The sequence below is a fragment of the Ammospiza nelsoni genome, unplaced genomic scaffold (assembly GCF_027579445.1).
Source record: "Ammospiza nelsoni isolate bAmmNel1 unplaced genomic scaffold, bAmmNel1.pri scaffold_51, whole genome shotgun sequence".
Classification (NCBI taxonomy): domain Eukaryota; kingdom Metazoa; phylum Chordata; class Aves; order Passeriformes; family Passerellidae; genus Ammospiza; species Ammospiza nelsoni.
In genome coordinates this window covers 1114741-1126000 of record NW_026683190.1, presented here as the reverse complement: position 1 = coordinate 1126000, position 11260 = coordinate 1114741, and positions in this window count along the sequence as shown.

Sequence of the window (11260 nt, the reverse complement as noted above, 5' to 3'; positions counted from 1 at the left end):
CAAGGGGAGTACAAAAGTGCAACAACATGGCAGCTTTCACAGCTTTTTCCTTGGCACCATCCCTATACCTAGGCTGATTTATCTGCCTAGGGTTAGGGTTAGGCTTCAGCCTAGGGCTTGAATTTTTTTAACCAGGAAGCCCTGAGTTCCAGGCTTACTTCATCTGCCAAAGGCATCCCAAAGGGAGTGCAGAAGTGCCACAACATGGCTGCTTTCACGGCTTTTCCCTTAGGAAGAACCCTAATACCCGGCTGATTTACCTTCCTAGGGTTACTGTTAGGCTTAGGCCTAGGACTTTTAAAACCAGGAAGCCCTGGGCTCCAGGCACACTGCAGCTGCGAAAGGCATCCCAAGGGGAGCGCAAAAGTGACGCAACTTGGCTGCCACCACTGATATTTCCATGAGACCATCCCGAACCATAGGTTGATTTTCCTTCCTAGGGTTAAGGTTTGAGTTACGCCTAGGGTAAGGGCTCTATTAACCAGAAAGCCCTGAGTTCCAAGAACACAGCAGCTGCGAAGGACTAGCCAAGAAGAGCGCAAAAGTACCACAACATGCCTGCCTCCACAGCTTTTTCCTTGGGGACATGCCTAATTCCTGGCTGATTTGTCTTTCTCGTCTTAGGGTTGGGGTTCGGCCTAGGGCTAGGATTTTTAAAAGCAGGAAGCCCTGAGTTCCAGGCACACTGGAGCTGTGAAAGGCATCCAAAAGGGAGTGCAAAAGTGCCACAACATGGCTGCTTTCACGGCTTTTTCCTTGGCAAGAAGCCTAACACCAGGCTGACATACTTTCCCAGGGTTACTGTTAGGCTTAGGCCTAGGGCTAGGATTTTTAAAACTAGGAAGCCCTTAGCTCCAGGCACACTGCAGCTGTTCAAGGCATCCCAAGGGGAGTACAAAAGTGCAACAACATGGCAGCTTTCACAGCTTTTTCCTTGGCACCATCCCTATACCTAGGCTGATTTATCTGCCTAGGGTTAGGGTTAGGGTTCAGCCTAGGGCTTGGATTTCTTTAACCAGGAAGCCCTGAGTTCCAGGCTTACTTCATCTGCCAAAGGCATCCCAAAGGGAGTGCAGAAGTGCCACAACATGGCTGCTTTCACGGCTTTTCCCTTAGGAAGAACCCTAATACCCGGCTGATTTACCTTCCTAGGGTTACTGTTAGGCTTAGGCCTAGGACTTTTAAAACCAGGAAGCCCTGGGCTCCAGGCACACTGCAGCTGCGAAAGGCATCCCAAGGGGAGCGCAAAAGTGACGCAACTTGGCTGCCACCACTGATATTTCCATGAGACCATCCCGAACCATAGGCTGATTTTCCTTCCTAGGGTTAAGGTTTGAGTTACGCCTAGGGTAAGGGTTCTATTAACCAGAAAGCCCTGAGTTCCAAGAACACAGCAGCTGCGAAGGACTAGCCAAGAAGAGCGCAAAAGTACCACAACATGCCTGCCTCCACAGCTTTTTCCTTGGGGACATGCCTAATTCCTGGCTGATTTGCCTTTCTCGTCTTAGGGTTGGGGTTCGGCCTAGGGCTAGGATTTTTAAAAGCAGGAAGCCCTGAGTTCCAGGCACACTGCAGCTGTGAAAGGCATCCAAAAGGGAGTGCAAAAGTGCCACAACATGGCTGCTTTCACGGCTTTTTCCTTGGCAAGACGCCTAACACCAGGCTGATTTACCTTCCCAGGGTTACTGTTAGGCTTAGGCCTAGGGCTAGGATTTTTAAAACTAGGAAGCCCTTAGCTCCAGGCACACTGCAGCTGTTCAAGGCATCCCAAGGGGAGTACAAAAGTGCAACAACATGGCAGCTTTCACAGCTTTTTCCTTGGCACCATCCCTATACCTAGGCTGATTTATCTGCCTAGGGTTAGGGTTAGAGTTCAGCCTAGGGCTTGGATTTCTTTAACCAGGAAGCCCTGAGTTCCAGGCTTACTTCATCTGCCAAAGGCATCCCAAAGGGAGTGCAGAAGTGCCACAACATGGCTGCTTTCACGGCTTTTCCCTTAGGAAGAACCCTAATACCCGGCTGATTTACCTTCCTAGGGTTACTGTTAGGCTTAGGCCTAGGACTTTTAAAACCAGGAAGCCCTGGGCTCCAGGCACACTGCAGCTGCAAAAGGCATCCCAAGGGGAGCGCAAAAGTGACGCAACTTGGCTGCCACCACTGATATTTCCATGAGACCATCCCGAACCATAGGCTGATTTTCCTTCCTAGGGTTAAGGTTTGAGTTACGCCTAGGGTAAGGGCTCTATTAACCAGAAAGCCCTGAGTTCCAAGAACACAGCAGCTGCGAAGGACTAGCCAGGAAGAGCGCAAAATGACCACAACATGCCTGCCTCCACAGCTTTTTCCTTGGGGACATGCCTAATTCCTGGCTGATTTGCCTTTCTCGTCTTAGGGTTGGGGTTCGGCCTAGGGCTAGGATTTTTAAAAGCAGGAAGCCCTGAGTTCCAGGCACACTGGAGCTGTGAAAGGCATCCAAAAGGGAGTGCAAAAGTGCCACAACATGGCTGCTTTCACGGCTTTTTCCTTGGCAAGACGCCTAACACCAGGCTGATTTACCTTCCCAGGGTTACTGTTAGGCTTAGGCCTAGGGCTAGGATTTTTAAAACTAGGAAGCCCTTAGCTCCAGGCACACTGCAGCTGTTCAAGGCATCCCAAGGGGAGTACAAAAGTGCAACAACATGGCAGCTTTCACAGCTTTTTCCTTGGCACCATCCCTATACCTAGGCTGATTTATCTGCCTAGGGTTAGGGTTAGAGTTCAGCCTAGGGCTTGGATTTCTTTAACCAGGAAGCCCTGAGTTCCAGGCTTACTTCATCTGCCAAAGGCATCCCAAAGGGAGTGCAGAAGTGCCACAACATGGCTGCTTTCACGGCTTTTCCCTTAGGAAGAACCCTAATACCCGGCTGATTTACCTTCCTAGGGTTACTGTTAGGCTTAGGCCTAGGACTTTTAAAACCAGGAAGCCCTGGGCTCCAGGCACACTGCAGCTGCGAAAGGCATCCCAAGGGGAGCGCAAAAGTGACGCAACTTGGCTGCCACCACTGATATTTCCATGAGACCATCCCGAACCATAGGTTGATTTTCCTTCCTAGGGTTAAGGTTTGAGTTACGCCTAGGGTAAGGGCTCTATTAACCAGAAAGCCCTGAGTTCCAAGAACACAGCAGCTGCGAAGGACTAGCCAAGAAGAGCGCAAAAGTACCACAACATGCCTGCCTCCACAGCTTTTTCCTTGGGGACATGCCTAATTCCTGGCTGATTTGCCTTTCTCGTCTTAGGGTTGGGGTTCGGCCTAGGGCTAGGATTTTTAAAAGCAGGAAGCCCTGAGTTCCAGGCACACTGGAGCTGTGAAAGGCATCCAAAAGGGAGTGCAAAAGTGCCACAACATGGCTGCTTTCACGGCTTTTTCCTTGGCAAGACGCCTAACATCAGGCTGATTTACCTTCCCAGGGTTACTGTTAGGCTTAGGCCTAGGGCTAGGATTTTTAAAACTAGGAAGCCCTTAGCTCCAGGCACACTGCAGCTGTTCAAGGCATCCCAAGGGGAGTACAAAAGTGCAACAACATGGCAGCTTTCACAGCTTTTTCCTTGGCACCATCCCTATACCTAGGCTGATTTATCTGCCTAGGGTTAGGGTTAGGCTTCAGCCTAGGGCTTGAATTTTTTTAACCAGGAAGCCCTGAGTTCCAGGCTTACTTCATCTGCCAAAGGCATCCCAAAGGGAGTGCAGAAGTGCCACAACATGGCTGCTTTCACGGCTTTTCCCTTAGGAAGAACCCTAATACCCGGCTGATTTACCTTCCTAGGGTTACTGTTAGGCTTAGGCCTAGGACTTTTAAAACCAGGAAGCCCTGGGCTCCAGGCACACTGCAGCTGCGAAAGGCATCCCAAGGGGAGCGCAAAAGTGACGCAACTTGGCTGCCACCACTGATATTTCCATGAGACCATCCCGAACCATAGGTTGATTTTCCTTCCTAGGGTTAAGGTTTGAGTTACGCCTAGGGTAAGGGCTCTATTAACCAGAAAGCCCTGAGTTCCAAGAACACAGCAGCTGCGAAGGACTAGCCAAGAAGAGCGCAAAAGTAGCACAACATGCCTGCCTCCACAGCTTTTTCCTTGGGGACATGCCTAATTCCTGGCTGATTTGCCTTTCTCGTCTTAGGGTTGGGGTTCGGCCTAGGGCTAGGATTTTTAAAAGCAGGAAGCCCTGAGTTCCAGGCACACTGGAGCTGTGAAAGGCATCCAAAAGGGAGTGCAAAAGTGCCACAACATGGCTGCTTTCACGGCTTTTTCCTTGGCAAGACGCCTAACACCAGGCTGATTTACCTTCCCAGGGTTACTGTTAGGCTTAGGCCTAGGGCTAGGATTTTTAAAACTAGGAAGCCCTTAGCTCCAGGCACACTGCAGCTGTTCAAGGCATCCCAAGGGGAGTACAAAAGTGCAACAACATGGCAGCTTTCACAGCTTTTTCCTTGGCACCATCCCTATACCTAGGCTGATTTATCTGCCTAGGGTTAGGGTTAGAGTTCAGCCTAGGGCTTGGATTTCTTTAACCAGGAAGCCCTGAGTTCCAGGCTTACTTCATCTGCCAAAGGCATCCCAAAGGGAGTGCAGAAGTGCCACAACATGGCTGCTTTCACGGCTTTTCCCTTAGGAAGAACCCTAATACCCGGCTGATTTACCTTCCTAGGGTTACTGTTAGGCTTAGGCCTAGGACTTTTAAAACCAGGAAGCCCTGGGCTCCAGGCACACTGCAGCTGCGAAAGGCATCCCAAGGGGAGCGCAAAAGTGACGCAACTTGGCTGCCACCACTGATATTTCCATGAGACCATCCCGAACCATAGGTTGATTTTCCTTCCTAGGGTTAAGGTTTGAGTTACGCCTAGGGTAAGGGCTCTATTAACCAGAAAGCCCTGAGTTCCAAGAACACAGCAGCTGCGAAGGACTAGCCAAGAAGAGCGCAAAAGTACCACAACATGCCTGCCTCCACAGCTTTTTCCTTGGGGACATGCCTAATTCCTGGCTGATTTGCCTTTCTCGTCTTAGGGTTGGGGTTCGGCCTAGGGCTAGGATTTTTAAAAGCAGGAAGCCCTGAGTTCCAGGCACACTGGAGCTGTGAAAGGCATCCAAAAGGGAGTGCAAAAGTGCCACAACATGGCTGCTTTCACGGCTTTTTCCTTGGCAAGACGCCTAACACCAGGCTGACATACATTCCCAGGGTTACTGTTAGGCTTAGGCCTAGGGCTAGGATTTTTAAAACTAGGAAGCCCTTAGCTCCAGGCACACTGCAGCTGTTCAAGGCATCCCAAGGGGAGTACAAAAGTGCAACAACATGGCAGCTTTCACAGCTTTTTCCTTGGCACCATCCCTATACCTAGGCTGATTTATCTGCCTAGGGTTGGGGTTAGGCTTCAGCCTAGGGCTTGGATTTCTTTAACCAGGAAGCCCTGAGTTCCAGGCTTACTTCATCTGCCAAAGGCATCCCAAAGGGAGTGCAGAAGTGCCACAACATGGCTGCTTTCACGGCTTTTCCCTTAGGAAGAACCCTAATACCCAGCTGATTTACCTTCCTAGGGTTACTGTTAGGCTTAGGCCTAGGACTTTTAAAACCAGGAAGCCCTGGCCTCCAGGCACACTGCAGCTGCAAAAGGCATCCCAAGGGGAGTGCAAAAGTGACGCAACTTGGCTGCCACCACTGATATTTCCATGAGACCATCCCGAACCATAGGCTGATTTTCCTTCCTAGGGTTAAGGTTTGAGTTACGCCTAGGGTAAGGGTTCTATTAACCAGAAAGCCCTGAGTTCCAAGAACACAGCAGCTGCGAAGGACTAGCCAAGAAGAGCGCAAAAGTACCACAACATGCCTGCCTCCACAGCTTTTTCCTTGGGGACATGCCTAATTCCTGGCTGATTTGCCTTTCTCGTCTTAGGGTTGGGGTTCGGCCTAGGGCTAGGATTTTTAAAAGCAGGAAGCCCTGAGTTCCAGGCACACTGGAGCTGTGAAAGGCATCCAAAAGGGAGTGCAAAAGTGCCACAACATGGCTGCTTTCACGGCTTTTTCCTTGGCAAGACGCCTAACACCAGGCTGACATACTTTCCCAGTGTTACTGTTAGGCTTAGGCCTAGGGCTAGGATTTTTAAAACTAGGAAGCCCTTAGCTCCAGGCACACTGCAGCTGTTCAAGGCATCCCAAGGGGAGTACAAAAGTGCAACAACATGGCAGCTTTCACAGCTTTTTCCTTGGCACCATCCCTATACCTAGGCTGATTTATCTGCCTAGGGTTAGGGTTAGGGTTCAGCCTAGGGCTTGAATTTTTTTAACCAGGAAGCCCTGAGTTCCAGGCTTACTTCATCTGCCAAAGGCATCCCAAAGGGAGTGCAGAAGTGCCACAACATGGCTGCTTTCACGGCTTTTCCCTTAGGAAGAACCCTAATACCCGGCTGATTTACCTTCCTAGGGTTACTGTTAGGCTTAGGCCTAGGACTTTTAAAACCAGGAAGCCCTGGGCTCCAGGCACACTGCAGCTGCAAAAGGCATCCCAAGGGGAGCGCAAAAGTGACGCAACTTGGCTGCCACCACTGATATTTCCATGAGACCATCCCGAACCATAGGCTGATTTTCCTTCCTAGGGTTAAGGTTTGAGTTACGCCTAGGGTAAGGGCTCTATTAACCAGAAAGCCCTGAGTTCCAAGAACACAGCAGCTGCGAAGGACTACCCAAGAAGAGCGCAAAAGTACCACAACATGCCTGCCTCCACAGCTTTTTCCTTGGGGACATGCCTAATTCCTGGCTGATTTGCCTTTCTCGTCTTAGGGTTGGGGTTCGGCCTAGGGCTAGGATTTTTAAAATCAGGGAGCCCTGAGTTCCAGGCACACTGGAGCTGTGAAAGGCATCCAAAAGGGAGTGCAAAAGTGCCACAACATGGCTGCTTTCACGGCTTTTTCCTTGGCAAGAAGCCTAACACCAGGCTGACATACTTTCCCAGGGTTACTGTTAGGCTTAGGCCTAGGGCTAGGATTTTTGAAACTAGGAAGCCCTTAGCTCCAGGCACACTGCAGCTGTTCAAGGCATCCCAAGGGGAGTACAAAAGTGCAACAACATGGCAGCTTTCACAGCTTTTTCCTTGGCACCATCCCTATACCTAGGCTGATTTATCTCCCTAGGGTTAGGGTTAGGGTTCAGCCTAGGGCTTGGATTTCTTTAACCAGGAAGCCCTGAGTTCCAGGCTTACTTCATCTGCCAAAGGCATCCCAAAGGGAGTGCAGAAGTGCCACAACATGGCTGCTTTCACGGCTTTTCCCTTAGGAAGAACCCTAATACCCGGCTGATTTACCTTCCTAGGGTTACTGTTAGGCTTAGGCCTAGGACTTTTAAAACCAGGAAGCCCTGGGCTCCAGGCACACTGCAGCTGCGAAAGGCATCCCAAGGGGAGCGCAAAAGTGACGCAACTTGGCTGCCACCACTGATATTTCCATGAGACCATCCCGAACCATAGGTTGATTTTCCTTCCTAGGGTTAAGGTTTGAGTTACGCCTAGGGTAAGGGCTCTATTAACCAGAAAGCCCTGAGTTCCAAGAACACAGCAGCTGCGAAGGACTAGCCAAGAAGAGCGCAAAAGTACCACAACATGCCTGCCTCCACAGCTTTTTCCTTGGGGACATGCCTAATTCCTGGCTGATTTGCCTTTCTCGTCTTAGGGTTGGGGTTCGGCCTAGGGCTAGGATTTTTAAAAGCAGGAAGCCCTGAGTTCCAGGCACACTGGAGCTGTGAAAGGCATCCAAAAGGGAGTGCAAAAGTGCCACAACATGGCTGCTTTCACGGCTTTTTCCTTGGCAAGACGCCTAACACCAGGCTGATTTCCCTTCCCAGGGTTACTGTTAGGCTTAGGCCTAGGGCTAGGATTATTAAAACTAGGAAGCCCTTAGCTCCAGGCACACTGCAGCTGTTCAAGGCATCCCAAGGGGAGTACAAAAGTGCAACAACATGGCAGCTTTCACAGCTTTTTCCTTGGCACCATCCCTATACCTAGGCTGATTTATCTGCCTAGGGTTAGGGTTGGGGTTCAGCCTAGGGCTTGGATTTCTTTAACCAGGAAGCCCTGAGTTCCAGGCTTACTTCATCTGCCAAAGGCATCCCAAAGGGAGTGCAGAAGTGCCACAACATGGCTGCTTTCACGGCTTTTCCCTTAGGAAGAACCCTAATACCCGGCTGATTTACCTTCCTAGGGTTACTGTTAGGCTTAGGCCTAGGACTTTTAAAACCAGGAAGCCCTGGACTCCAGGCACACTGCAGCTGCGAAAGGCATCCCAAGGGGAGTGCAAAAGTGACGCAACTTGGCTGCCACCACTGATATTTCCATGAGACCATCCCGAACCATAGGTTGATTTTCCTTCCTAGGGTTAAGGTTTGAGTTACGCCTAGGGTAAGGGTTCTATTAACCAGAAAGCCCTGAGTTCCAAGAACACAGCAGCTGCGAAGGACTAGCCAAGAAGAGCGCAAAAGTACCACAACATGCCTGCCTCCACAGCTTTTTCCTTGGGGACATGCCTAATTCCTGGCTGATTTGCCTTTCTCGTCTTAGGGTTGGGGTTCGGCCTAGGGCTAGGATTTTTAAAAGCAGGAAGCCCTGAGTTCCAGGCACACTGCAGCTGTGAAAGGCATCCAAAAGGGAGTGCAAAAGTGCCACAACATGGCTGCTTTCACGGCTTTTTCCTTGGCAAGACGCCTAACACCAGGCTGATTTACCTTCCCAGGGTTACTGTTAGGCTTAGGCCTAGGGCTAGGATTTTTAAAACTAGGAAGCCCTTAGCTCCAGGCACACTGCAGCTGTTCAAGGCATCCCAAGGGGAGTACAAAAGTGCAACAACATGGCAGCTTTCACAGCTTTTTCCTTGGCACCATCCCTATACCTAGGCTGATTTATCTGCCTAGGGTTAGGGTTAGGGTTCAGCCTAGGGCTTGGATTTCTTTAACCAGGAAGCCCTGAGTTCCAGGCTTACTTCATCTGCCAAAGGCAACCCAAAGGGAGTGCAGAAGTGCCACAACATGGCTGCTTTCACGGCTTTTCCCTTAGGAAGAACCCTAATACCCGGCTGATTTACCTTCCTAGGGTTACTGTTAGGCTTAGGCCTAGGACTTTTAAAACCAGGAAGCCCTGGGCTCCAGGCACACTGCAGCTGCAAAAGGCATCCCAAGGGGAGCGCAAAAGTGACGCAACTTGGCTGCCACCACTGATATTTCCATGAGACCATCCCGAAGCATAGGCTGATTTTCCTTCCTAGGGTTAAGGTTTGAGTTACGCCTAGGGTAAGGGCTCTATTAACCAGAAAGCCCTGAGTTCCAAGAACACAGCAGCTGCGAAGGACTAGCCAAGAAGAGCGCAAAAGTACCACAACATGCCTGCCTCCACAGCTTTTTCCTTGGGGACATGCCTAAATCCTGGCTGATTTGCCTTTCTCGTCTTAGGGTTGGGGTTCGGCCTAGGGCTAGGATTTTTAAAAGCAGGAAGCCCTGAGTTCCAGGCACACTGGAGCTGTGAAAGGCATCCAAAAGGGAGTGCAAAAGTGCCACAACATGGCTGCTTTCACGGCTTTTTCCTTGGCAAGACGCCTAACACCAGGCTGACATACTTTCCCAGGGTTACTGTTAGGCTTAGGCCTAGGGCTAGGATTTTTAAAACTAGGAAGCCCTTAGCTCCAGGCACACTGCAGCTGTTCAAGGCATCCCAAGGGGAGTACAAAAGTGCAACAACATGGCAGCTTTCACAGCTTTTTCCTTGGCACCATCCCTATACCTAGGCTGATTTATCTGCCTAGGGTTAGGGTTAGGGTTCAGCCTAGGGCTTGGATTTCTTTAACCAGGAAGCCCTGAGTTCCAGGCTTACTTCATCTGCCAAAGGCATCCCAAAGGGAGTGCAGAAGTGCCACAACATGGCTGCTTTCACGGCTTTTCCCTTAGGAAGAACCCTAATACCCGGCTGATTTACCTTCCTAGGGTTACTGTTAGGCTTAGGCCTAGGACTTTTAAAACCAGGAAGCCCTGGGCTCCAGGCACACTGCAGCTGCGAAAGGCATCCCAAGGGGAGCGCAAAAGTGACGCAACTTGGCTGCCACCACTGATATTTCCATGAGACCATCCCGAACCATAGGTTGATTTTCCTTCCTAGGGTTAAGGTTTGAGTTACGCCTAGGGTAAGGGCTCTATTAACCAGAAAGCCCTGAGTTCCAAGAACACAGCAGCTGCGAAGGACTAGCCAAGAAGAGCGCAAAAGTACCACAACATGCCTGCCTCCACAGCTTTTTCCTTGGGGACATGCCTAATTCCTGGCTGATTTGCCTTTCTCGTCTTAGGGTTGGGGTTCGGCCTAGGGCTAGGATTTTTAAAAGCAGGAAGCCCTGAGTTCCAGGCACACTGGAGCTGTGAAAGGCATCCAAAAGGGAGTGCAAAAGTGCCACAACATGGCTGCTTTCACGGCTTTTTCCTTGGCAAGATGCCTAACACCAGGCTGACATACTTTCCCAGGGTTACTGTTAGGCTTAGGCTTAGGGCTAGGATTTTTAAAACTAGGAAGCCCTTAGCTCCAGGCACACTGCAGCTGTTCAAGGCATCCCAAGGGGAGTACAAAAGTGCAACAACATGGCAGCTTTCACAGCTTTTTCCTTGGCACCATCCCTATACCTAGGCTGATTTATCTGCCTAGGGTTAGGGTTAGGGTTCAGCCTAGGTCTTGAATTTTTTTAACCAGGAAGCCCTGAGTTCCAGGCTTACTTCATCTGCCAAAGGCATCCCAAAGGGAGTGCAGAAGTGCCACAACATGGCTGCTTTCACGGCTTTTCCCTTAGGAAGAACCCTAATACCCGGCTGATTTACCTTCCTAGGGTTACTGTTAGGCTTAGGCCTAGGACTTTTAAAACCAGGAAGCCCTGGGCTCCAGGCACACTGCAGCTGCAAAAGGCATCCCAAGGGGAGCGCAAAAGTGACGCAACTTGGCTGCCACCACTGATATTTCCATGAGACCATCCCGAACCATAGGTTGATTTTCCTTCCTAGGGTTAAGTTTTGAGTTACGCCTAGGGTAAGGGCTCTATTAACCAGAAAGCCCTGAGTTCCAAGAACACAGCAGCTGCGAAGGACTAGCCAAGAAGAGCGCAAAAGTACCACAACATGCCTGCCTCCACAGCTTTTTCCTTGGGGACATGCCTAATTCCTGGCTGATTTGCCTTTCTCGTCTTAGGGTTGGGGTTCGGCCTAGGGCTAGGATT